The sequence below is a fragment of the Sus scrofa genome, chromosome 11 (assembly GCF_000003025.6).
Source record: "Sus scrofa isolate TJ Tabasco breed Duroc chromosome 11, Sscrofa11.1, whole genome shotgun sequence".
In the NCBI taxonomy this organism is placed as follows: domain Eukaryota; kingdom Metazoa; phylum Chordata; class Mammalia; order Artiodactyla; family Suidae; genus Sus; species Sus scrofa.
This window is the reverse complement of record NC_010453.5, coordinates 26,601,911-26,627,374: the sequence shown is the minus strand read 5'-3', so window position 1 is coordinate 26,627,374 and position 25,464 is coordinate 26,601,911.

Here is a 25,464-nt window from a genome sequence, read left to right as displayed (position 1 = left end):
AGGACTCAGGTTTGATCCCTGGCCTTGCTCAGTGGGTTGAGGATCCAGCATTGGTGTGAGCTGTGGTGTAGGTCACAGATGCGGCTCAGATCCTGCATTGCTGTAACTGTGGTGTAGCCTAACAGCTGTAGCTCTGATTTGACCCCTAGCCTGGAATTTCCATATGCTGCAGATGTGGCCCTAAAAAGCAACCCCCCCAAAAAAAAAATCATCGTGCAATTGCATGAATGCTGCCCCAAAGGGAAATGGATCCAAAAGTCAATAAGAGGTTGATCTTCATTAGTTGGGAGGACTGCTGAGTTTCTGAAAGATAGAAACAATCCTAGGGAATTGTAACCTGAGCAGAGGCAGGCTTAGGAGAGGACCACAGGGGAAATAGAAATCCTTTTTCATCCCAGAAACTTGAAGATGCCTGGACCCTGAAAGCATGAGAAGGCAAACAGCAAGGAGGGTAGCAGGTCTGCCTAAAAGACTTGTCTCCCCATCACTCTGTGCAGAGATACGAATAGCCGTGATGTTGGTCCCCAGAGGGAAGCTGGAGATGAGCCCTCAAAGGAACCTGAATAAGCCATCTGGGGAGGACTGAGGCCGACATACTTGGACCACAGATGCTGAATGCGCAGCCAGCCTTTGTAAGATCAGCCCTTTGGGGAAGCTCCCCCACACAATCCCAGAGGAAGCCCTGGCTGACTGCCTAGTACTGAAGGTAGGAACGTTACCAGTCAAGGGGCTCCAGAGATTGTAAAAAAAGATAAAGGTAGACACTCTGGAAAAAATAACGTAGAAGAAATATAGATAGTTTAGGAAATAAAAGATTTTTTTTTTTTTTTTTGTCTTTTTTTGGCCGCACCCGTGGCATATGGAGGTTCCCAGGCTAGGTGTCTCATCGGAGCTGTTGTCGCCGGCCTACACCAGAGCCACAGAAACGCCAGATCCTTAACCCACTGAGCGAGGCCAGGGATCGAACCCGCAACCTCGTGATTCCTAATCGGATTCGTTTCCGCTGCGCCACAATGGGAATTCCCAAAGATAACTTTTTATATATCACTAGTAAACTCAGAGAGATTTGAAAAGATAAGTCAGCCATCAGCCATTAAGAAGAAGATGATACTATTAATAGAAATCTGAGCAACTCAAAATGAAAAATTGGATCATCAGAATGAAAAATTCAGGGGAAGACAGAGAAGATAAGTGAGGCAATCTCCTAAAATACGAGGAAAATTACAAAAAAAATGAAACTTTATGTCAGGATAGCCAACATTCATCTCATCAAGATTCCAGAAAGAAAAATTAGAAAAAAACTTAAAGATACATAATAATTTCCAGAAAATAAAAATAAAATTTCCCAACACTGAAAAAACCTCTAGTTTGAAAGAATCCACTGACATTTTGGGGGTGGGGGACACACCCACATCATGCAGAAGTTCCAGGGCCAAGGATCAAATCCAGGCACAGCAGTGACAACACTAGATCCTTAACCACTGTGCCACCAGGGAACTCTCAGGACCCACTGAATTAAAAAAAAAAAAAAACTACACCTACACAGAACCTCATGAAGTTGAAGTGTTAAAACTATAATGTAAAAATAATGGTCTAGCTGATAGAAGTGGAAGAAGGAAAACAGAAATATCATCTTATGTAGCAAGGAATCAAGAGACACTGGTTACATTTGATACATCGATAAACAGAGGTTTGGGTTTCCCGTTGTGGTGCGATGGAAATGAATCCAACTAGGAACCGTGAGGTTGCTGGTTCAATCGCTGGCCTGGCTCAGTGGGTTAAGGATCCGTCATTGCCGTGAGCTGTGGTATAAGTCTCAGACACTGCTCGGATCTGGTGTTGCTGTGGCTGTGGTGCAGACCAGCAGTTATAGCTCCAATTTGACCCCTAGCCTGGGAACCTCCACATGCCGCAGGTGCAGCCCTAAAAAGCAAAATAAATAAATAAATAAATAAATAAAGGTTTAATTTATTACTTGAAAGCATAAAGGGAGCCAATAGACGATCTGAAGATAGTAACAAACCAATCGTAGTCAAAGGAGAGAAAGACACAGGCTTATGTAAATACGCTGCATTCCTCATTTCACAACAGGGTGGCAATAGATACATCTGAAATCAGGAAATCGAGGAATAGAGATAGAAAAAGAATAGTATTCAGAGTTCTGCAGATAACCACCCGAACAACTAGAAATAGCCAGAAGCATTTACTAATCGAAACAGAAGCCGTGGACCTGTCAGCCTTGACCGTCCCCAGTGGCTGGTTGAGCTCCATTAGAAGACGATCTCCTCTTTAGGCGGGGCCAACACCACGGTGCTTGGTCCCTCTGCCCAGAATTGTGGGGAAGTGATCAGAGGGTCCTCTGGGGATAAACCCAGGGGACAGGGAGCCTGTGAAGGGGTGGGAGAGCACAAGAAGGTTTTATTTCATAACCAGATTTTATGTACCTGAAATATATTACATATATTAAATTTATATTGAAAAGTTCTCACCACTGGATGAAAACAACAACAAAAAAATCTGAGCTTATGAATCTTTTTCAAATAGGTGAAAGCATGACTGATATAGGCTCTGCCAAGCACAGGCAGAATATCTCCATGATTAAAGCAACTGCGACACCCACGAACGCAATGACTACAATCAAGCCATTATAGGCAAGAATTCTCACAGTGGAGACCAGTGTTGCCAAAGGTTGTGGGAAAGGTAGTTGGGTCAGATACTTGCTAATGCTTTTCAGTTGTTTGTTTCATGAATAATTTTTTATAGATGAAAAAATGCATGCAGATAATTATGTTTTGAAAATAAAATGCATATATTTTAACTAATAGCAAACATCACCATGAAATACATAACTATATAAAAATATATAGCAGCCTACCAGTGAAGAAAAAAATAAATATATGCAAACACAAACAGATGATTACATTAAAATATATGGACCTCCTATTACTAAGAAGAAATAATATATGCATATGCAAACAAACACAGACTCTAGTGAAATTAAATAACGTATCTGGGAGACAACAATTAACAGCTTGCAAAATACAAATGCCGAATTACTAAAACACATCTGAAATAAGATTGCTAACCTTGAACAATAAAAGCTTTAGAGGGACAATCTAAAATGTTAGTGGAAAGAGGAAAACAATAGTAATATTAATGTCAACATATTTGATTTTCCACCATTGGCGCTATTGATTATTTCCTGCAGCACATTGGTTAGAAACAACCATTTGTCTGATATAATTTTATTTCAGTTATTATTCCCAACAGCTACTCTTTCAAATAGCGTGTGCGAAATAAAACCAGATTTGAAAAGTTTGCAAGATTTCCCCCCCCCTCCCCAGTGGGTTGCAGTAGACAAAACCTCTAAATAGAAACACATAGAGAAAGTTCAATTTGGTGGAGCAAGGCTCCTGATTTCAGAAAATCATACTTTAAATTGGGGTCGGTATTTATTTAGGCATCCCTGAGTCCTTCAAAAATTGGCAACCCAAAGTCCACAAAAACAGCTCCTACCAACCATAAAAGGGTCGCACCTGGAGAATCATGACAAGCCCCTGAAAAGGTATTCCATTTGTCTGGGTCCACTAAGTTTCCCTGGAATCCAGCAGCCTTTTGAAAGATAAATGCCTTGTGTAAGATAGGAAAGCTGGCTGATGGAGGCTGATAGAGATGACAGATCTGGACCAGTTATCATTCCAGCATTAGGAAAGCATCAAAGCCTCACTAATCCCCACAGCTTTGAGTTACCCAGTATCTGCCTCTCTCCCTCCCTCAACAGAGTGGAGTTTCTAGCAGCCAGCAGCCTGCCATATGCTAGGCAAGACCAGCCTTCTCTGTGGTTCTCTCTCATGTTTTGAGAGTCCTAGTGTACAACTATCTATCGGCACGCTCTTGAGAATGTGTTATTTTAGAGCTGGCTACAGGTGAATATTCTTTTACCTATTCAAAAGAATGCTGCTCTCAATAATGTAGGCAGTCCACCCTGCTTATTTGCTGCCTATCTTAATAATAGAATCATGCCGTAATGAAATCTTTTTAATGTATGGTAATTTAATTGTGGAAACCCTGTCTGTTTCAACAAAAGGCTGCCATAAGTAGCTTTAAAGATTAAGTTACGGGAGGCGACTCTCACGCCATCTCCCCGCGGATGTGCATTACACTGCATTACATCCCTGCCATTTTAACCGGCACAATGGCAGGCTCGGATCTCCTTAACTCAGCTCTGAAATTACGACTTGGGTTTATAAAGCATATAAACCAATGAATCACTCTGCACTGTGAAGGGAGTTAGCTTTCCGCCAACATCCGAAAGTAACATTCTGTGCTGAGAATCAGAGAAGAGGGAATGAACAGGACCTTCAAACAGAGAATAATGATAGGCTTGCCCTTGCTTACATTCTTGAGTTTCCTCTCGAAGTACGCGGATTCCTACTTAGACTGGACACCTACCAACACCAAATGAAGGCAGTCCTTGTAGGTCTGAGTGATTCAGCCTAATTCACCAGGAGGCTGGTTTTCCCGGAGCAGTCCCTAGGTGCCTGATCCTTTGAAACTGGTAGAAACACGTAGCTGGTCAGAGATTCTGGGAGTCCCAGCTCAGCTCCAGCAGATATTAACTATCTCATGTGTTATCCCCCACTTGTGGCATGATCTGGCATTCTAGATCATTCCTACTCTAGATATGAGCAGAGTATTTTCTTGGGGGGCCCTTGTGATGAGAACACGTCCTAAGAGTACCTTAAGGTCTGACATAAACTCTAAGGTGGAGCACACAAGAGGAACCACAGAGATGAGATTGAAGGTTAGAAAGGGAAAACATGGCACAGAAGGTCCTATCTACAGAACACAAACAGACTCACCGACATGGAGAGCAGACTTGTGGTTGCCAAGAGGGAGGGAGTGAGATAGACTGAGAGTTTGGGGTTACTAGATGCAAACTATTACATTTAGAATATATAAGCAGGGGAGTTCCCGTCGTGGCGCAGTGGTTAACGAATCCGACTAAGAACCATGAGGTTGTAGGTTCGATCCCTGCCCTTGCTCAGTGGGTTAACGATCCGGTGTTGCCGTGAGCTGTGGTGTAGGTCGCAGACGCGGCTCAGATCCCGCGTTGCTGTGGCTCTGGCGTAGGCTGGCAGCTACAGCTCCGATTAGACCCCTAGCCTGGGAACCTCCCATATGCCACAGGAGCGGCCCAAGAAATGGCAAAAAGACTCCCCCCCAAAAAAATAGAATATATAAGCAATGAGGTCCCACTGTATAGCACAGGGAACTATATCTAGTCTCTGGTGATAGAACATGACAGAAGATAATATGAGAAAAAGACCCAGAATTAAACCCATGCATTAAACCCATGCAACTAATCTGTACAAAGGAGGCAAGAATAGACAATGGAGAAAAGACAGTCCCTTCGATAAGTGGTGCTGGGAAAACTGGACAGCCACATGGAAAAGAATGAAATTAAAACACTCCCTAACACCATACTATACAACTTTGAGAGGAAAACATAGGCTGAACACTCTGACGTAAACCACAGCAATATCTTCTCAGATCCACCTCCTAGAGTAATGACAATAAAATAAAAAATAAACAAATGGGAGCTAATTAAACTTAAAAGTTCTTGCAAAGTAAAGGAAGCCCTAAACAAAACAAAAAGACAACCCACAGAATGGGAGAAAGTATTTGAAAATGAAGCAACTGACAAGGAATTAATCTCCAAAATTTATAAACACCTCCTGCAGCTCAATACCAAAAAAAAAAAACAAAAAAAAACCTCCACAAAAAAATGGGTAGAAGATCTAAATAGACAATTCTCCCAAGAAGACATACAGCATCACTAATTATTAGAGAAATGCAAATCAAAACTACTATGAGATACCACATTACACCAGCTAGAATAGCCATCATCAAAAAGTGTACAAACAAATGTGGAGAAAGGGGAACCCTATTACACTGTTGGTGGGAATGTAAATTGGTGCAACCACTGTGGAAAACAGTATGGAGACGCCTCAAAAATCTAAAAATGGAATTACTGTTTGATCCAGCAATCCCATTCCTGGGCATCTATCCAGAGAAAACCATGACTGGAAAAGATACATGTACTCTGATGTTCATTGCAGCACTATTCACAATAGCCAAGACATGGAAACAACCTAATTGTCCATCGACAGAGGAGTGGATAAAGATGTGGTACATATACACAATGGAATATTGCTCAGCCATAAAAAGGAATGAAATAATGGTGTTTACAGCAACAGGAATGGACCTAGAAATTAATCATGCCAAGTGAAGTTAGTCAGGCAGTGAGACCAGTGTTACCTGCTATTACTTATATGTGGAATCTAAAAAAAAGATACAGTGAACTTCTTTGCAGAACAGATACTGACTCACAGACTTTGAAAAACTTGTGGTTTCTAGGGGTTCCCATCATGGCTCAGCAGAAACAAATCCACGAGGTTGCAGGTTCAATCCCTGGCTCTGCTCTATGGGTTAAGGATCTGGTGTTGCCGTGAGCCGTGGTGTAGGTCACAGACCTGGCTCAGATTCCGCATTGCTGTGGCTGTGGTGTAGGCCGGCAGCTGCAGCTCTGATTTGACCCCTAGCCTGGGAACCTCCATGGGCCATGGGTTCAGCCCTAAAAACAAAACAAAACAAAAAGAAGAAAAAAATAAAAGAAATATGTATGGTTTCCAAAGGAGACCAGTTGGGGGATGGGAGGTATGGGCTGGGGGTATGGGATAGAAATGCTATAAAATTGGGTTGTGATGATCATTGTACAGCTATAAATGCAATACAATTCACTGAGTTATAAAAAGAATAAAAAGAAAAAGAATGTATATGTATATACGCATTTGTGTGTGTGTGTGTGTGTGTCTGTGTGTGTGTATGTGTGTGAGGCTGGATCTCTTTGCTGCACAGTAGAAACTGACACAAGATTATAAATCGACTACACTTTAATTAATTTTTTTTTAAAAAAAGAAGGCAAATGTAGGTCAGCCAGGGATATTTGAAGAAGATATGTAACCTACATGAAGTGAGAAGTATTTACTGCCTCCCCCCCTGAAAGTAACCATTTAACAACTGAATTCTCCTTCCCAACAGCCACACTTCCCTTTCCCTTTGTTTGCAGAGATCTGAAACCTAATAAGCCTTCTTGGTTTTTTTCGTCTTTTTTTTTTTTTTTTTTTTTTTTTTGTCTTTTTAGGGCCAAAGCTTCAGCATATGGAAGATTCCAGGCTAGGCATGGAATCAGAGCTGTAGCCGCAGACCTATGCCACAACCACAGCAACACGGGATCCAAGCTGCCTCTTCGACCTATACCATGGCTTACGGCAACATAGGTTCCTTAACCCACTGAGCATGGCCAGGGATTGAACCCAAGTCCTCGTGGATACGAGTCAGTTTCGTTACCACTGAGCCACGATGAAACTCCCAGAATCACCCTTCTGAATGCTTGCGTGTTTGGATAGGTGCCTTCCAGAACAAACAGCCTCCAGAGTCCATTTTGCATTTTATTAACGTCATTCCCACGTCTCAACACAGACATGTTAAAATCAAACCATAGTCTTCACAGCCTTATATTTTGCCTGAACTGAAGGACAGCTCCTGGATGTTTTAAGGAAACAGAAAGGTCTAGCCTTGCTTCACATACCATGTATTTCATAACAAAAAAACAGCATTTGTACCGAGTTGCTTTGTGCTGCCTTTCCAAGTTACCAAGACTTAAGGAACATGTTTTAAGGAGATAGCTTCATTTCCCTAGAATTATTGGTCCCTGTTCTGCTCAATGTATAGGTATGCCATAGGTCTTTGCCAAGCACCACCAAAAGGAAAATGAATAGCATTTAGTAGGTATATTTCAGGAATGGTGGGATAGAGTCTTTCTGATGAAGGATGCCTAAATGATTTGCTTGAGATTGTCCAAAATGCTGTGGTCCCTGGAAAGACACCTAGTCATTAATTCTCAGGGCCACTGCTGGAAACGTGACCCTATGCCCTCCATCACCCCTGTCAGGAACCTGGGTGCCTGCCTTCGGTCCTGAGATAACCCTTCCCGTTGTGCTCGCTGAGCTCAGTTCTGCTTGCTATTCTTGAAGAATGGATTGTTTAAATGGTTCATACCTCATGATTATAATTCGGCAGGGCACGGTTACCTTATTAATTAGGTGAGCACTCTGTAATTTATTAGTGCAGGAGGGCTGGGTGTTTTCTTTACTTATAATTGCTCTGAGCACACCCAGGGAATCTAAAATTGGAGGGGCTGGGGAATTACTAGCCCTGCCTGAAGGGAAGAGAATGTAATAATTCTTTCTTGCATATTCAGATCAATCCTCTAGGTAGACTAGGTAACTGACAGAGCTGGCAGAGTCTCACCTGGCTGCCCACTCTCCTTCTCCCCCTACCACCCGGCCCGGACAGACTCAGGAAACTCAAGGAGGCTGTGCTGTTTAAGAAGTAATTGCTGTCGGTGGCTCTAATTGACTTTGGAGCATCCCTTGGAGGCTGAGGTAAAATGAGGTACCTTGCAATCTTCACAATTTATCTTACTCGGGGAGAAGGGCTAAGTGGATTCAGATCCTGAACATGAAGCCAGTCCTATAAAAGCGTTGACCTTCTTAATGGAAGGAGAGATTGCTGATCACAAAACCTTTTCTTCCTCATCTGGCCTGAAGCTTGTGGTCAAAGAAGACAGGAGGTGGCTGGCAGGAAGGAAGCTGGGAGAAGAGAGAAATCAGGGTCATTAAAGGACTAATGGGCGAGCAGAGATATGGGCATGGGAGCCATGCGATAGTCAGTGCCTGGAGAATTCCCCAGTGGCTTGCAGTTTGCTTACACAGAGTTCTTGGGTGGTTGTTTGTTTGTTTGTTTGTTTGTTTTTAACTTGACGGAATTCAAATTCATTTCCCCCACTGATAACGTTGCCAAGAACTCTGGTGTCTAGATTTACCCAGAAGAGACTTCTGTTTTTGACTCTATCAATATTTATTTGACCCAAAACATTTTCCAAGCTGCCCTCTTTGTGGTTGTTCTCTAGAAGGCTGGTGAACACCCACCTGTAAGGCTCTAGGTATATGGACCAGTCGCATCTGCCTAATAAAAGTATTCACCCTAATATTTTTGAGTACCTGCAGTGGACTAAACCAAGTATAAATTGCTCTTATTTAAAGCCCCCCTCCCCCAAATCTGTATAAGATAGAGGTTAACATCTTGGGTTTTGTAATCAGACAAAAAGCAAGTACACCTCTCAGATCTACATCTAATTATCTATGTGAACTTGAGCAGGTGGAATTTGGATCATATGATTTCTAGTTTGGGAAGATTTAAGTAAATTAGAAAGGCAGACAGCACAATCCTTAAATAATACCTGGCTGGTCTCTTTGTCAGAAGCCAAAATGGACAAAGCACATGATACCCTGAAGATACAGAAATGGGACCTTGTGCCCAGAGAGCTGAACTTTGTAAACCCACTGCTCTGTCCAACTTGGCCATGGAAATAAACCCCAAGGAAAAAAAAATGAAGCCATATACCCCCATCATGGGGTCACTGGTAAGGGTGGGAGGGAGGATACAGCTCCTATAAATTGTTCCCAGCCAGTTTCAGAAGGACCCAACGTGCCACACTGAAGGGTAATAACCAGTTACCTCCATGCCCATTGCATCGTGTTCTGCCCTGGAACTGCATGATAATCCACCACCAGCCCAAAGGGCAGAAGGAAATTCTATCCTTGGCTCTTCCAGCTGCTCTAAACTGATAACTACCTCTCTCCTCATGAGCCTGGCATACATTTCTGAGGAGCCAGGATTGAAGACAACTTGAGGGATGATCAAAATCAACCACTTGTTATCCACAGACTAATCTCTCTCTACTTAATGTAAATTCCTTCTTCTTCAAATGCTCTACTTGGGAGATTAGACAGTGGTACTTATTTTCCAAAGGCTTAGAAATCACAGTCCTGAGATTGAAGTGAGACATCAACCTTAATACAAGACCGATGACCAAAAGACCTCAGTTGGTCTATACACCCACTCTCTGGACCTGTCTTAATTCATCTATTTCCTTTTGTTGTTTTATTGTTGTTGTTCTGAGTTCCCATTAAGGGACATTTGGGACGTCATACTTGAAAATCCGAAGAACTCAAGTTAGGGCATCAGTGTGATCCCTGAGGCCAAGTTCTGAGTGGTTCCAAATTTGGCAACCTCCAAAGAGCAGGGAGAGATAGGGAGGAGAACGAGGAATCAAGGAACAGAGGAACAGTAGAGGCTGTGGACTTCTTCCCACCAAGGTTTCTCTTCCAACCTCATCTCAAGTGATAACTGTCAGAAACGACCTATCCAAAGGGAGTAGCCCATGTCAAATCATGTGTAGTCTTTTCTAGCCCCTACAGAATGCTCTCCAAAGCCAATATGGAATTCATGAATTTGGGGCTCATTTGATAGCTTCTACATTGATGATACGTCACAAGACGCCATGACTTTCTAAATCTTTTATCCACTATGTAATTGCACCTCCGGAAGGGCTCTGCCCTCTGATCCACCCATGTGATAGAGTCACGGACTACAGAGTGGGATAGGAGCAAAAGAGAAGCAATGAGATTTCAGAGGAGATTGGGAATTAGATGGAAAGCTGGTGAGAGGAAGTTGATGAAAGGAAGCCAGGGGCCAATGACGGTGGTCCAGCAAGATGGAGGCTGGTTTGGAAAGAAAAAAAGGGATGTTGTAACTGCAGCAAAGTTAGGAACCAGAAAAAGCAAACATTGTTCAGCCTCATCTTTTAAACTGCCTTCCAGCTTTTTGATTTTCAAAGCAAGTTACTATGCAAAGCCTCCTGTCTTTTCACTTATTCAACAAATTTATATTGAATACCTGCCGTGTGTCAATCACAGTTCTCAGTGCTGGGAACATAGCATTGAATAAAATAGGCAAAATCTTATCCTCGTGGTGCTTAAATTCTGGAGGGGAAGCAGACAACAGTAAATAAACATGAAAGATTGGTAATGACAACCTCTGTGATGGAAAACAAAGCAGGGTGAGAGGTTACAAAGTGATAAATAGTGACAATTTAAATAGGATGATCAGTGGAGTCTTTGGGGGAATTGACAACTAAGCAGAGTCCCAAATAAGAAAACATTTGGAGTAAAGGCTTCCAGGCAGAAGAAGGGCAAGTGCAAAAGCCCTGCGGCAGAAACTCAGTCCATTGGACTCGCACCCCAGAGGCATAGAGTTAAGAATCTAGTAGAGGGAGAACAGTAGACAGAATCAGAGGTGCCCAGAAGAAGTATGTGACATAGGACCTGTTAGGTAGGGAAAGGACTTCACATTGCAGTGATAGTTGATGTTTTGAATGTCGTGGTGCATTCAATGAAGAAATAAGCAGAGAGTATAGCATTATCTTATTTACAGCTAGGGAAACAGAAGCGCAACTTGAATTCAGGGTTCCTTTGCTACAAATTTGGAGAATCAGCAAGTAGGACAAATAGAAGAGGTGGTGGTGAAGAATGCTACCAAATGAACTTGAAAGGAAATGTCAACCTTAGGAATGTACAGTTACCAGGGAGGGGAAAATGGGATCATTTCTATCTTGTCCACTGCCACCATTAGGCATGAAATTCCACCATTAGTAATTCATTCCTTTGAAAGTGACATGTTTTTCCGTAAACACAGTATGTGATATTGGTTACCAAAAAACCTGAGAAAGTCCCTGCTAAATGAAACACTACATAGTAAAATGTCAGAAAGATGTAAGACAGTGCTGAAAATAAACTGGACAGGATTAAATATCTCCTTACAGAATATTCTGAGCACTCACTGTGGTGGGGTCCAGGTTGGTTAGGCAATAATTACCAAGTTGGTTCTTATCCTTCTTCATAAGAGAGAGATTCTAACTACAGTAGTGATAAACTGCTAGTAATAATAATAATGGCTAATACATATATGCTAGCAACTATATAATGTGTTTACATTCATTAACTCATTTAATCCTCTTAAGACCCAATGATTTATCTCTGTTTTACTTAGGCTTAGAGAGGCCAGCAAGCTAAGTTATCATCGATCTGGTAAATAGCAAAGACACATTTCAAAGCCAGGGTATCTGGTTCCATAACCTATACTGTTAACAACCATGCTATGCTCTTTTGTATATTTATTGAGTTATAGTAATTGATAAATAAGTACCTATTTTTCTTTGGAAAGAGGACATTGTATCAATGCAATTTGACTCTCAGGTGATATCAACCTAGGGTTAGTGGCATTTTCAGATTTTTTAATAAAGGTTCATATAAAAATATTTTAAGTACCTCTGCCATAAGTACTCGACTCTGCCACAGAACCGTGAACACAGTCACAGACCATACAAAAATGCGTAAGCCTGGTTCAGAGTCAGTACAACTTTATTGGCAAAAGAGGCCGGGAAGAGTTGGCCCACCTGTCTTAGTTTGCCAACCTCTTGACACAATTGCAAAGGGTGAGGTGCGTCTCTCAATCACATCACAGCTATGGGTGTGTGGTTCCTAAATCAGGAAGTCCAGCAATGAAGTGCCAGAGATCTTTGTGCATTGAAATTTCCAGATCACACTTGACAATCCTGTGGGTTCTCCCGTGTGAATATCGGCTCAGAATCCTAGAGAAATCTCAGCTAGAAACTGCCAAGTGGTTACAAGTGAAGAGTAAAGAAGAAAAGAGAAGATATAGAAGATCAAATCAATGTTTCATGTCTCAAAAATAGGGGGGAACGTTGTCCTAGCTTCAGAAATAGTGAAATCAAGAAGATTAATTGAATAATGAGAAATAAGAGTAGCCTCTTAAGATTGAGAGGTGGGTAAGACTAATGGGGCATGTTAATAATGAAACCACCTCTCTCCCTCCAGTGGAGGGCGACAAACCATCATGTAGGTGGCAAAAAAGCTATATAACAACTCTTCCCTCCTAGCTTTCGTTTGATGGTTCTACTCTCTAAAATGCGCCACAGCAAACAATCCGCTGAAGGGACAACCCTCTTTGTTATGGTGAAATTGAAGAGATCTATACCGACACGTCAGATTGCTCCTGTTTTAATGCCATTGGTTTTCAGCACTGTCACCAAGCGTTCATATCCAAAAAAAAGACCAAAAAAAAGTAAAGAAAGAAACCACTTATGTCACCTTTTGCTCTTTCACATGAAGCTGAAATACTGGTTATTATTTTCTGGATTGGTGCCGAAATAGTATGCATTTCTCATTGTCCATCTTTATGACACATAGACCCACCATCCATGAACCAGAATATAATTCTCTGGTCAGAATCATAAAGATCCTACAGCTAAGCTACCATCAGTATCAAGGTTTTCAAATAAAGGACACTTGCTTTTGTTTCCACTGAAAGAAATTCCAAATTTAAGGAACATTAGCACCTCAGATGTTAAGAAATTTGAGAATCAAGGGCCACGGCCAAGAGATATGATTTAGCTGGTGGTGGTCCATGGTGCACAGGAAATGCCAAATAATTCCTTCTTTCTGGGGCTATATTCAGGCATTCAGTATAACCTCTAAAACAAGATGCTCCATCTAAAAATGCATTTGCCCGTGTTGCCTCCCCCATCTCCGCTGATTACCTAACACATATGTGTTTAGATAGGAGCATTGTCATCTGTAATTATCCTGCTCCCTCTGCTTAATTCAGTTGGATGCATCAATTCAAATTTCGTGACATCACAATTTTAGCAGAATGAAAGGAAGTGTCATATCTCAAGCTGTGGGTTGTAACATCCGTGAACGAATCAGACAGCAGGGTAAGGCTTAATTCGAGAAAGGAATTTATATTTATACCGGAAAATCCCGTGTAATCAAATGGAAAAGACAAGACACAATCCATTCCGAAAGGATGTTGGATGGGTAGGGTCCAACATGGTTGTTTACTGGCTAATAGGGAAAGGGATACAGTTTTTCTAGGAGCCATTGTCTATTTCTCTTTCCAGAATTAGAAACGAATAAAATCACAGGACCCTGAAAGATCTGAGGTCCTCAAATCTAACCCTCTTGTTTTATGCACGAGTGAATGAGACCAACAGAAGTTAAGTGACGGGCCCCCAGAGGCCCAGAGTGAAGGGAGTCAGACCAAAACCCAGGGCTCCCACTGACCCATTCCAGGAGCATTTACAAACCTGCCCTTCATCTAGATGTGCCAGTTCTTTGAGCAAGAATTTAGAAGTGCTTTGTTATCAGAAATTCTGGACCAGCTGGAGAGCTTCACAGAAGAGCTAATAAAATCCACGCTAAAAAAAAAAAAAAAAAAAAGACAAATTATTGTTGCTGTATTTTTTAAGGGAAAGATGTTTTCATACATGTGTTCTCCCCAGGCTCTATAATACATCTTGGTGGCTATAAATTTATATTTCTGTATGACAGCCATTCATTTCAAACCTTAACATGTCTGGAGTGATTTGGATTATAATCTCCAAAGGATAGTGTGTCTAACTCAACCCACATTTCAGAGAATCCATGCTCCAACACAGAACTGGATCTTGGGAGTTCCCGTCGTGGCGAAGGGTTAACGAATCCGACTAGGAACTATGAGGTTGTGGGTTCCATCCTGGCCTTGCTCAGTGGGTTAAGGATCCGGCGTTGCCCTGAGCTGTACTGTAGTTCTCAGACACGGCTCGATCCCGAGTTGCTGTGGCTCTGGGTAGGCCAGTGGCTACAGCTCCATTTCAACCCCTAGGCTGGGAACCTCCATATGCTGCTGGAGAAGCCTAAGAAATGACAAAAAAGAACGGATCTTGCTCAGCATTTTCTAATGTCCAAGGCATCACTTCCAATGATTGTAATGGGGTTCTCTGCAAATTATGGAGGGCTTCAGGGCAAACGGAGGCTGTTGTGGTGGTTCCCTTAAAGCTTACTGTTTTTTGTAGAAGAGGACTACAACATCGAGTCATACTCTATTCTCTGCTAGATTCCTTTTTCCTCTGTCCAGATGAATCAGATTCTCTTGATCCTTATCGTTATGCTCCTGATGTGTGCAAGTGTCAGCAACTCTGATTTGAAGATAGAAACCACAGATCCATCTTCAGCTCCTGATTCCTTCACATTCACAATGAATGGGGAGCCAAATTCCACCTGCTCTCCAAGAAAAGGATTCCTTTCTTGTAACTCTTTCTACAGTCTCCTTCATGGATAACAGGCTAGACAATCTTCTAGGTGGACTATTCAGGAGCCAAGAAGGCCACGATGGTCCCAAACTCTCCCTTCCTCTGCTCACCTGTGCAGACACCACAGTATAAAGCCAACCCACACAGAGGTAGAAGCTCCAAAGGACCAACAGCCTCTAAAGGTTAAGTGACTTGTCCCAGCATCTGGCTTTCACTGGACTTCTAATTCAAGGCATAAGCCACACATCCCGCTAACCTCACATTCTCTGAACATGGCTTTGAAAAGTCCCCAGGTCAAGGCTTTTAACTTAGGCTCCAAACATTTCACCCAGGGTACTGCTCACCCCTCCTTTCTTCTGTCTTGGCCTTTTCATTCAAGCCTTCTCTAAACCAGTGTGTGAAACAGTAGTTCATTTTTTTTGGCTGCACCCATGACATGTGGAAGTTCTAGGCCAGGGATCAAACCCAAGCCACAGCAGTGACAATGCCAGATCCTTAACCTGCTGAGCCATCAGGGAACTCTGGAGTGGTTCATTTTTATCCTAGACCTGACAATCCACTTTCCCCAAGCATAACTAGTAGAACCTTGTCTCACTCCTGTACTTGTTGGTCCATTTGATATTTCAGCTCCTTGTAGGCAGGCCCTCTCTATGCGGCATGTTATAGTTTAGCATTTTAACCTCTCAGAGAAGGTCTCAATGACTAGATCACAAAAGTTATCAGGAAGGTATAAGAAAAAATAAAGGCAATATTGAACGTTTTTCATAACGTTATATGCACGTGAAGAACTAACATTTGGTCTGAGATTATATGCTTCTCACATTGTACCAATTCTCCCAATTTTACAATTCTAGAATTTTCTTTCATAAAATGATGGTCATAGGGAGTTCCTGTCATGGCTCAGGGGTTAACAAACCCGACTAGGATCCATGAGGATGCAGGTTCGATCCCTGGCCTTGCTCAGTGAGTTAAGGATCCGGCATTGCCATGAGCTGTGGTGTAGGTTGCAGACTCGGCTCAGATCCCGAGTTGCTGTGGCTCTGGCATAGGCCAGAGGCTACGGCACCGATTCAACCCCTAGCCTGGGAAGCTCCATATGCCACGGAAGCAGCCCAAGAAATGGCAAAAAGACCAAAAAAAAAAAAAATTAAATTAAATTAAAAAGGCAACCTTATGTAAAGTAACCCCTCCTCAATGAAAAGAACAGTCTATCTGTCTAAAAGTTTGGGACCATTATGTTGGAGGATGTAGCATAAATCTACAATGCTCTTTTGGCTGTGACCAGAACAGAGTTATTGTAAATATACAGAAATAAAAACAGATAATTTAAGGAAGGCTTGGTAGTCACTGCTGCTCCACAAATATTATCTATTTTCCTCCTGGGCACATAGTAGGATGATACCTTCTTATCCTTGAAAATTATTTATGTGCCCAAGTGATTTTTCTTTGTTTTATGTTAGTGGGAGGAATGTCGGTGGGAGTTCTAAGAGCGAGGCATAACTTCACCACTTCCTGTTTCGTTTTATCACAGGCACTGGCTATATTCTAGAGGGTAGCCCACAGTGAGGATAACAAAGATTGGACATCCCAGAAGTTCCTGTCGAATCCGACTGGGAACCATGAGGTGGCAGGTTCGATCCCTGGCCTTGCTCATTGGGTTAAGGATCCGGCATTGCCGTGAGCTGTGGTGTAGGTCACAGACGTGGCTTGGATACTGTGTTGCTGTGGCTGTGGTCTAGGCTACAGCTCCGATTCCACTCTTAGCCTGGGAACCTCCATATGCCGGGGGTGGGGGGCAGCCAAAGAAATGGCAAAAAGACAGGAAAAAAAAAAAAAAAAATTGGATATCCCAGCCAATCCATGCAGTGTCAGCAAGAAATAAACCTTGTGGGTGGATGCTGCTTAGATCCTGACAAGTCCAAATATGTATCCATGCAAGATATATATATATTTTTAAATTGAACGCTAGGAAATAGACCCCAAAGAAAAAGGAAGGAAAGAGTTCACCTTAAGTCAGAGCCTTTATTTCGCATATTTCCTCAAGTAGGAGATCTGACTGACTATTGGCAGATCAATTAACACTACAACAGGGGTGGACACTGTGGAGGGATAGGATACATTCACACCACATAGCAGGGCTGTTTGATCTATTCAAAATGAGATGTTATCTGGAGCCCTCTCTTTCAGGGATTCTCAGGAAACTAAATCAGGAGAAAAAAGAGCTTTATTTGCTCCAGTGGCTAAGGCTTAAGTGGCATACAGCACAGAACTGTTGGTACAAAGATTTGCATCGTCCTCAATTTCCATCTAAACAGAAAAATCCTGAATTTATACTGTTTTCTATTTGGCTGGGATGCCAAAACATATTCCCCTAAAGTGACAGCAGCATGAAAACCTTGCCGTGGAATTTCAGGTGCCTTTAATACTCCAAGCTCAAGGTAGACGAGAGACTGTCATGGTAGGGCAGGAGAGGGCGAAGAAGACTAAAGAAAAATCTCCCCAACCCTTGTGTGTTTCAGGTGCCACATTCCCCGTAGCTTTGTGCTCAGAAATTCCAGTTTCATCTCACATTGCATGAGACCCATTTGCTGAGTGCAGAGATGCTTATCTCTTAGAGCCAGCAGTTCCAAGCCTTAATAACCAGGCTGCTTCCCAAAGCATCCTCCCCACATGTAAGCTTGCAAATGCAGGAGGCCACTGACCAGGGCCCCTGTGTGTGTTTCTGCTCTGACACCTTAGACCCTGGTGTTTTCAAGTATTCATGGATACCTAACACTAACGTTGTTGAAATTTTCACCATGATTCCCTAGTTCAGAACTACTCAAAAATCCTCATGCACTTTGCACCAGCAGGAGCTGAGCGCAATTATGAGATGAGTGTCTTGCCAGAGCCCCAAAACACAGTTAATGAAATTGTCATCGGCCCGAGCCGTGAGTGGCAGCTCCATCTTGTACTTCGTGGTTAGCATGTGAAGCGCAGGAACAAAGGGAGCCCATTGTATTTTAAGCACTGAGCAATGGTCGGTCCAGCATGAGCGGGCACATCCATTCAGGATCCCGGGGAAATCAATGGACATTCGGGCAAAAATAAATCATCATGCGAAAGTATGGCCTGGTAATCATGCGAGTGGCCTGGGAAGCCTTGTTCCAGGTGCAGCTCAGTCACGGAGCAGCTGTGACCTTGAGAAGGTCACGTGATTTCTTGGCGTCTTATCAGAAAAACAAGGAGACAGGACTAGATCAACCTAAGACCCCTTCCCTTTCTAATGTTCTGTGGTTCTCTGTGAACCTGGTTGCCTGAAGTGAAGCATCAGAGTGCTTGGGTTCGGTGATCCAATTACCCAATTCTGCATCCGCAGAGACGGCAGTTAGAAACACAAAGCAGCAAACAGATGGACAACCAACAATGCAATTTCGGTACCACAAAGAGTCAGGTTTCCCTCTTAAGAGGGAGATTCAAGGGCCTCTTCCTAGACCTGCAGAATCAGAATCTCCTCCATCTCTGCACGAGACTCCAATCCACTAAAGTTTATTTACCAGCATCCTAGAGCCTGCTGGCACCCTCGAAAGTCAAAGGCTGTGTCTCATAAATCTTCCATATTCTGGCAGCCTCAAGCACAGAATCGAGCACCTGGTAGGCACCTAATTAAATCCATGTTGAAACAAATGTGTTCAGATGCAGCCTTTTTCTGCAACTGAGCAACAGTGTCTGTGCAGAGGTTAAGGTGACAAGAGCCTTCCTTCCACAAACACAGGGCAGCAAAACCAAATACATAATGAGCTGCCTGGAAGGAAAATAATCAAGGGACATTCCAGGGCTTTCTCCCTTTGATTCCTTCCACTGCTTTCCAGGCTGGTCCCGAAGGAGAGGGGAGCAGACAAGGGGGTGACTTCCTGAGCCCCAGTCTGGGTCAGAGCTTCTCTTCTTAGCGCCTCTGCACTCCTGAAACTCACTCAAAATTCAAGATATAACTTAGCCAAGAGTTACACGGGGGCAGAAAGAAAATATTTTCGGAAAGTACAAGTGAAATGGAAACAGACTCCTCTCTGGGATGCAATCGTGGTGACCCCGTTGGCCTTGAGAGTTCAGGGAGCAGAGTGACAGGTTTGAGCTTACGGAGCCCAAATCCCTTTCTGAAAAAGGAACAGCATTTCCACCCAAGGGACTGGTACCACATTAGAGGAGCCCTCCTTCCTCTCTCAGGTCTTTGTTTCGACATGGATTTTAGGTTAACTAAGCTTTTTTCCAAAGGAAACACTTATTCACTTATGCAGAAAGGAGAGGGGCAGCAAAGTGGTTGAACACAAGCCTCCTGTGAATAAGAGGCGACACAGAATGCGAGAGGGGCCAAGGGAAGCATACGGATGCCTTTACGCATCTCCCGAAACCCAAGTCTGCCCCAGAGGGAAAAGCACTGATTCTCTCCAGTGAGTAGCTTTGAAATTTACATGTCAGCAGGGCCTTCATAATATATTCAATTAAAATTCAGCCTGATTATTTATTGATTGTGCATTTTCCTGCCCTGTTTCTGTCCAGGCAATTTTCTAGCCACACGCAAATACCTCTCGTGCTTCCTGGGAAAAGGCTGATACAAACCCAGAATTCCCAAACAAGAGCTGAAAGACAAAGCTAATTATTTCAGGCAGGCCTCTGGTACTCCGGCAGGTCTTTATGGGTTCAAGGGAAGTCTTAGGTCTGCTACAAAGGCCAGATTTCAATTTGGGTAATTAGACTTTGCCTTACCCTTGAGGGTTCTTCTGACGTAATTTTCTTTTTCCTTCCTTTGCTTCCTGAGTCTCTACACATCTGTGTGTTTGGTTTTTTTTTTTTTTTTTTTTCTTTCTTTTTTTAATAAGCATTGTTCTTCCACACTCTACTAGTCTTGGTCGAATAGATGGTTCCTGGGTCTTCCACATCAGCAAAAGCTCAGAAGCCTTGCTGTTTCTTTTTCTTTTCTTTCTTTCTTTTTTTTTTTTTTTTTTTTATCTCTTTTGCCTTTTTTGCCTTTTCTAGGGCCGCTTCCATGGCATATGGAGATTCCCAGGGTAGGAGTCGAATCGGAGCTGTAGCCGTTGGCCTACACCAGAGCCACAACAACGTGGGATCTGAGCCATGTCTGCAACCTACACCACAGCTCATGGCAACGCTGGATCCTTAACCCGCTGAGCAAGGCCAGGGATCGAACCCGCAACCTCGTGGTTCCTAGTTGGATTCGTTAACCACTGAGCCACGACAGGAACTCTGAAGCCTTGCTGTTTCTAATCCCTCAGGACCTATTTCAAGCTGCCTGCCCCCAGCGCCTTCCCACCCCGACTTCCCAGCAGAATCAATCAGCCCTTTCTCTCCTCTGTCCTGTGTGTCTCTTATTAACACACTTACTTCATTCAGCCCCAGTGATTGGCAGTTGTATGCGTGTCTTTCTTCCCCCTTGGAACCTAAACCCTTTAAGATCACACACACATCTAACGTCTCTCAACAACACCCACAGCTCCTAAGGGGGGTGGGGGAAGTTAAGGTTTCTTAAAGCTTTTCATGTACTAGCCACCTGAAATACTCCTAAATACTAAATGCTTCAAGTACAACTGATCTTAATTTTACAGGTGAAAAAAAAAAAAAATGAACAAGGTGGCAAATCCTGGGAGTTCCCATTGTGGCTCTGTAGGTTATGAACCGGACTAGTGTCCATGAGGATAGGGGTTGGATCCCTGGCCTTGCTCAGTGGGCTAAGGATCTGGCACTGCCATGAGCAGTGGTGCAGGTGGCAGACCCAGCTGGGATCTGGCATTGCTGTGGCTGTGGGGTAGGCTGGCGGCGGCTGCTCCAATTCAACCCCTAGCCTGGGAACTTCCATATGCCACAGGCGCAGCTCTTAAAAAAAAAAAAAAAAAAAAAAAAAAAAAAAATTGGCCAATCCTACTCAAGGTGAGAGCACTAGTGCCAGAGCAAGGCTGGTTTCCAGGACTGGTGAAACCCATGGCTCATTTCACAGCCCAGCATGGCTTCCATATCCTTCCCCAAGATCTGAACTACCAAGGGCTCTTGAGATTGTTGATGAAGTTTTACTTGATATCTTTCCGAACTCAATACCTTTAGGGAATCTAATGTCTTTCTGCACCTATTTCTTTGCTGATGACCCAGTCCGCTAACCATGCATGGGGCTTGAGGGTCAGGCCTTAGAGGCTCCCAGCCCCCTCCCCCATGGCTTTGATAGAATCCCATCCATCTTCACCCACCGTCATTTGAAAGATCTCTAACCAATGATACCACCTTCCTGTCTTTACTGCCTGCTTACTGCTACCTGATTGATTCTGATATTAGGTATCTGACCAGTTTCCTCCACAACTTCAAAATCATGTGTATTGATCTTTCCCCTATTTTTAGAGTCTCCAAAGCAAAAATTCCCCTCTCAGGATAAACATTAGGGAATTAACTACATGTAAAATAATGGATATTCTTGCAATAGGAATGACATACATCCTGTTCCACCATGACTATGAGTGAACCTCCCAAACACACCATCATCTCCCCCCACTTTGCACCTCAAGCCTCCAAAGTCCAGCCGAAGGTGTGAATCAGAGGCCAAGGTTCTACTGATGAAGAGCTTCACTCTCAGGCCTGGCTGCTCTGAAGATGGCCTCTGCTCCAGCCAAGCTTTCTGTCCCTCCCTGCAAATCTGTGTCAACTAAAACGGCTCTCTCAGGAGTCCTCTCAGTGGAATAAGCCCGACTAGTATCCATGAGGACGCAGGCTAGATCCCTGGGCTCGTTCAGTGGGTTAAGGATCCGGCGTTGCCGTGAGCTGTGGTGTAGGTAGCAGACGGGGCTCGGATCCCGAGTTGCTGTGGCTGTGGTGTAGGCCGGCAGCTGCAACTCCAATTCAGCCCCTCGCCTGGGAACTTCCAGATGCTGCACCTGCTACCCTAAAAAGCAAATATATATATATATAAATAAATAAAAAATAAAATGGCTCAGAGTTCCTGTCATGGCGCAGTGGTTAACAAATCCAACTAGGAACCATGAGGTTTTGGGTTCCATCCCTGGCCTTTCTCAGTGGCTTAAGGATCCGGTGTTGCTGTGAGCTGTGGTGTAAGTCACAGATGCGGCTCAGGTCCCACGTTGCTGTGGCTCTGGGGTAGGCCAGCGGCTACAGCTCTGATTCAACCCTAGCCTGGGAACCTCCATATGCCATGGGAGCGGCCCAAGAAAAATGGCAAAAAAAGACAAAAAGACAAAAAAATAAAATAAAATAAAATAAAATGGCTCTTTCCCTCCTCTCCCACCATCTAGCATTCAAGGAGTTGATGGATGGACTACAGGCCACAGTAAAATGCATAAAATGCAAGTGATTTCTGTCATTTGCCTTGTCCATGAGAAACGTATAAGAAATGGTGTAAGGAGATCCTGCTGAATAGCACTGAGAACTATGTCTAGATACTCATGTTGCAACAGAAGAAAGGATGGGGGAAAAACTGTAATTGCAATGTATACATGTAAGGATAACCTGACCCCCTTGCTGTACAGTGGGAAAATAAAAAAATAAAAAATAAAAAAAAAGAAAATTATAGGAAATATATTAATATATTATAGCATATTTCCATTTTCTGTTCTTTACCTACTATCTTTCCTAATGATTTTTCAATTATTATAAGGCATCATTACTAAACACTGTAAAGAAAAAAAAAATGGTGTAAGAAATACCAAAGAGGCAGGAGCAAGCTCTCTTTGGGACTATACTCTTCTCCAAAGCCGTGAAGTCCTCTGGTTGATGGGAAGGTAATTAGGAGTTTTTATTTCAAGTTACACAAAGACCAGAGACATTAATAAACCTCCTTACTTCTTCTGGATACAGACCCTCTATGGTCTGACTTCTATATTGAATATTATCTGTTATTATTAGTACTGTTAATTATTCCTGGAGTCTTTTCCCTACTAATCATGAAATCTACTCCCTTCCTTGGAGGAGTCAAGGGGTCTCTTTGTCAAGAATAATTAACACAAGATTCTTTTATCCTATGCACGGTCCTAGGGTTTATGATAGATTCCCCTCCAGCATAACATGGGAGAGCTCCCCCTTGGTGGCCAAAAGATGAGACTGACAATTTCAATCTACCTTTTTTTTTGTTTGTTTTTAACATTTGTTGTGTTTTTACTTTTTTGTAACTCAATGAATTTTATTACCTTTATAGGCGACCCACTTTTAGGAGAGAAAAATTGTAATTTAGAAAAATTTGAACATTCCATTGTATGAGTTCCTGTTTTGGTGCAGTGGAAATGAATCTGACTAGTATCCATGAGGATTTGGATTCAATCCCTAGCCGTGCTCATTGGGTGGGGGATCCAGCATTGCTCTGAGCTGTGGTGTAGGCCAGCAGCTGCAGCTCTGATTCGACCCCTAGCCTGGGACTTCCATATGCCATGGGTTCAGACCTAAAAAGCAAAAAAAATAAAATAAACAAAAAATTCCATTGTATGTATGTACCATGTCCTCCTAATCCATTCATCTGTCAATAGACATTGAGGTTGTTTCCATGTCTTGGTTATTGTGAAGAGTGCTGCAATGAACATAAGGATGCACTATCTTTTTGAATTATAGTTTTGTCTGGATATATGTCCAGGAGTCAGACTCATGGACATAGAGAACAGACTTGTGGTTGCCAAGGGTGAGGTGGGAGGGAGTGGGATGCATGGGGAGTTTGGGGTTGGTAGATGCAAATTATTCCATTTAGAATGGATAAGCCATGAGGTCCTACTGTACAGCACAGGGAACTCTATCCAGCCTCGTGGGATAGACCATGATGGAAGACAGAATATAAGAAAAAGAATATATATGTATGTGTGTGTGTGTGTGTGTGTGTGTGTGTGTGTGTGTGTGAGTGGGTCACTATACAGCAGAAGGTGACATAACACTGTAAATCAACGATACTCTAATAAAAATACATTTTAGGGGTTCCTGCTGTGGCACAATGGGATCCATGGTATCTTGGGAACACTGGGACACAGGTTCATTCCCCCACCTGGCACAGTGGGTTTGGATGCAGCTGCGTGGCTGAGGTCAGGACAGCACCTAGGATCTGATCCCTGACCCGGGAACTCCATCGCCCTGGGGTGACCAAAAATAAATAAATAAATAAATAAATACCTAACATTAAAAAAAATAATAACAGAACCATTCAGGATGATGAAATACACACGTGAGAGATGGCAGCAGGAGTTCTGGATTTGGATGGCTGCAGAGTTCTTTTGGTTTAAAATCACGTTCGAGTCCCAGGCTTTGGTATTTCTGTTTCTGGAAATGGCCAGCAGAAGGTGCCAGGTCTATAATAATTTGGAGTTTCTTTAAACTGATAACCCAAATCTGGTGGTTCCGAAATGTCTTTCCATGATTCTCTTTTTATTGTTGTGGGAAGTGCAAGATGTTCAAATACTTTTTTCGGACACCGTCAGCAGTGGAAGAGAAAGAGGTTGGAGGCGTAAGCAGAGGAGGCATCATGGGACAATCCCCTCTTAGCGGAGACAGGGGGCCCGAAGGAGGAAGCAGCAAGAAGCAAGTCTACAGATCAGAGCGTAGACCTCCAATCCACCTCTCATCTGAAGCAGCCACCTGTCTTTGGCCTTTGGTGCTGGCGACTGGACAGAATTCTCTGGTTAAAGGGACTTGGTATCTTCCTGGGAGCGTGTCTTGTATCCCACGGGGAACATTCAGAAAAGGGAAAAAAGCTTCCCTTTATCCATGACAGCTGCATCTATAAAAGCAAATAGACAGAGACTCTGCTCTTCTAAGACGGGCTTTGGAGATCAGCCTATTAATAACAGCACACGCTCCATTATAGGCATACGGCAGACACCATAATAATGGCCTGGATAAAGTTTCCAATCAATTGTTGTATAAATTGCATATGTCTGGGTGTTTATTTCATAATCGATCTCACATGAGTTGACTAATTTTGACAAAATTTGGTTCATTTATCAAGGGAATACATTTATATCATATGACACCCACGAGTCAATGCATCAGATGACAGCCAATAAAAGCCTTCATAGGGCTCCGTTTTCTATAATTCGTCATGACTTTCAGAGCCTTCAGCCTCTTACCTCTTTAACCGCACGGCAAAACACCACCCAATACATCTCCCTATTTCAGCTTATTTCACCATGTTCTACATGTCGTTCTGCCTGTTTAAAAACAGCCCAGGAGGTCCCGTCATGGCTTAGCAGAAACAAATCTGACTAGTATCCATGAGGACGCAGGTTCGATCCCTGGCACCGCGCTCGGTGGGTTAAGGATGCAGTGTTGCCGTGAGCTCTGGTGTAGGTTGCAGATGTAGCTCAGCTCTGACCTCCACC